The 3,275-nt window shown below is 35.6% G+C and overlaps 1 pseudogene; it reads left to right on the top strand.

Moving 5' to 3' along the window:
• Nucleotides 1–125, top strand: LOC121382396 (annotated as a pseudogene).
• The last annotated feature ends 3,150 nt before the right edge of the window (nt 126–3,275 follow it).

Genomic DNA, 3,275 nt, shown 5'->3' on the forward strand with positions numbered 1-3,275 from the left:
TCTTCCCTTTCTGAGCGCGAAGCGGGCTGGGAGTGTCGCCGTTTTCTCGGTGACTCGCTCCCGGTCATTGATGACCGTTCCTCTCTTCCTTTTGTGGGGAGTTGGAGGAAGGGGAGGCATTCTGAGTGGCTCATCACTTTTTTTTTAATAAACCAAAAATAGAAATGAACCATGCGGGGGTTTCTTTCTCCTCTCCTTTATTAAGTTTTAACTACATATTTAAACAATTTAAAAAAAAAAAAAATCGAGCCATCACCGTTGCATCTTGGACTGTCCTAAAATGCTCCAAATTATATAAATATTCGGCCGAGTAGTCAATTCTTTTATTTTTGGCTTGTAACTTTTTTTTTTTTTTTTTTTTAAATTCTATTAACGTTTTTACTAATTACTATTTGCCCATTTTCAACTCTACACCCCCCCCCCCCCCCCCCCCCACCCCCACCCCCCACACACCCCATCCCGAGTCAGGCCACCGATCTTATCGGAGGTCGGACTCTGGATGGGCGTGTTCGAAACCCTAGCGGTATATGGGCACGTTAAACTAGTTATCTATCTATGTATCTTGAAAATGTACAATATATTTTTCAAGAACATAAACTTGGCAATACAATAATACGTCAAACTTCGAAATTTTTCTCTGAAGTAATACAAACACATTAGGCCTCACGTGAAATGCTAAAATAAAAATAAGCTATGCAATGGAATGGCACTTTTCAAATGTTGAAGGTTGGTTAAAAAAATATTTTCCTGTACTTGAGCAGCAAAACTAAAAGGTCTTAGATTGTTGGTTCAACTTGCACCGACGCCTTCAAGCACAATATTATTGTAGAAAGAGACTATTTAAATTAATCAATTTTTGTACTTATGCGAAACATTGCAATTTTAACTTTTTATGCATTCAGGTCAGGGATTCGAACCCACTATTGACAGAACGTATCCATTGTAAACAAGTACAACGCTTCAGCCCACGAGGCCAAAGATCGGCATTATTAAATAAATAATTAACTTAAGTCTTATAAACCTGATACTAGTAATAGTAATATATTATGTGGAAGACAGCGAAGATTGTTGGAATCTAAATCGGAAATCAGAGTTCACACGTTTAGAACATGCATCACGCTTAAAGGAATGCTAAAGCAAGGCTTTTGGACTGGTGTGCATATTCGACGATACATAATGCACAGTATTGCTTAATGTCAACAAGTATAATCGTATAGTTAATTAATAAAACGGTTAAATGTGACGGCTATTATATATAACGGGCATAGCCATTTTGTACCATCCCAGTGAATACGCCCTCTGGCGAGCTGTTGGTTACGTAATACCTAACGTGTCACGTCAGGAATTAGTCTTCGAACTGAAGAAACAAAACATACCTGATTTTTGCGGACGCATCGCAATGTTCTGTAATAATATTCATCCCAGTAACACAGCAACGTGTATATGTGGTTTATTTTTCAATACAAAATAAACCATCATTGTCAAAGTGTTGAAATAACTATTATATTTTGTATATAAATTAACCCACGTACTGAAATAATAGTCTGAGTGTTTTCTTGCTTAATTGGTCTTTTCTTTCAGTGGCCTGTACCTGTGGTTCTTGATTGGCAGATGTATATTTAAACGGTCCCTAGACACTGTCTAGACACACTAAAAAGACGTGCCTCTTTTATGAAGATCACGGGGTATTGTGTGATAACCTCATATCGTAATGGACTTTACCAGCTTTATTACTGTAAGTAATCCTGTAAAACCCTTGATTAAGTAGACTTTACCATCTAAAAATCACAGAACTGACCAATTACGTAGTCCCAGAGAAAAGAAAATTATTACTTGGTGTCACAAGTGATTAGATAACTAAAAGAAACAACACATAAAACCAATATAAGTTTGCTACATTTATTTACATCAGCAAATAAATAATCATATACTCTCACACATTTCAATCATTACTCAAACCATAGGCCTATTCATCATACATCACTGCACACTAACACAACTCCTCACACCCAAACCTTTCTCTCCATCACACATTTAACTAATTTCACCAGTCACCATCTTAGTACAGATGATCACCACACTACTCAATATTAATTACACACAAATACTACTCAATGTATTAAGTATATATCACATCACACATATAGCACCACGTAATATTTAAAATATTACGTATTCAAAATAAGATATCAGTGTCCACTTATGACTTCATATATCTTCATTAAAACAGTTCTTTTATAACACCCAAAGTCACTTATTTATATTAACTAATTAAGCAGTATTGTACATACCACTTTCTTCCATTATCAACTATCACTGCTAATGTTTCAACACATACATGAGCACGTTGTTAACTAATATAATTATGAACTAATTGCACAACTCGTCCTCTTCACCTTCCGAATTCACCACACCTCCATTATTATACTTGCACAGTATAATAATAAAATTACAAAACAACAATCCGTTGTTTTTATGTTACCCGAACATGGCTAATAAATAGCCCACACATGAAACTTCATTTCCACATTACCACCACACTACACTCTCTCGTGTACCACTCCTCCACGAATCACCACACCTCCACAAGCTCAACTCTCAGCCACATCTTTATCCAGTCAAGCCATCTCTATAACGCTGGATACATCTCCACACAAGCAAGCCATCACTACATCTCTCAGTAGACACTACTTCTGTACCATCTAGAACCGATACCTCTTACAGTGCTGTAACCAAGATACACTTAATTACTACGATGTAACACCTTATTATTCCATACACTTTATATACCAATCAACTTCATCTCTTTACTCAATGTCCACATTATACAAGTTATACTAAACATTCATTATCCACATCTTTATAAAATTAATATGTCATTACCATACTACTACACTTTAACATAATACAATTATGTTTTATAACCATCACAAAATAACAATACATACTAAATATCAAGTATTTAATTACTTACGGTTAAGCATTAACCCGAACTATAAACACCAAAGTCTTTCACAAACTTCTGTCCAACTTGCACAACTCTTGTTCACTATTCTCTCTCAAAAATAAATCATACTGCCCCAAACAATAACTAAGTCATCTCTTTTATTCACACAGTCAGCTTTTCAATTACCAACCACTCACTCCTGCTACAAGCTATAACAATACAAATTCCTACCTTGCCTAATTAATCCCATACCAAGAAACCTTTAGTTTCACGATCCAAGCTATGACTAATCTATTCCATTTCTCTCAACTGTACAACCTGTATTACC

This window comes from Gigantopelta aegis, chromosome 9, assembly GCF_016097555.1.
Source record: "Gigantopelta aegis isolate Gae_Host chromosome 9, Gae_host_genome, whole genome shotgun sequence".
NCBI lineage: Eukaryota > Metazoa > Mollusca > Gastropoda > Neomphalida > Peltospiridae > Gigantopelta > Gigantopelta aegis.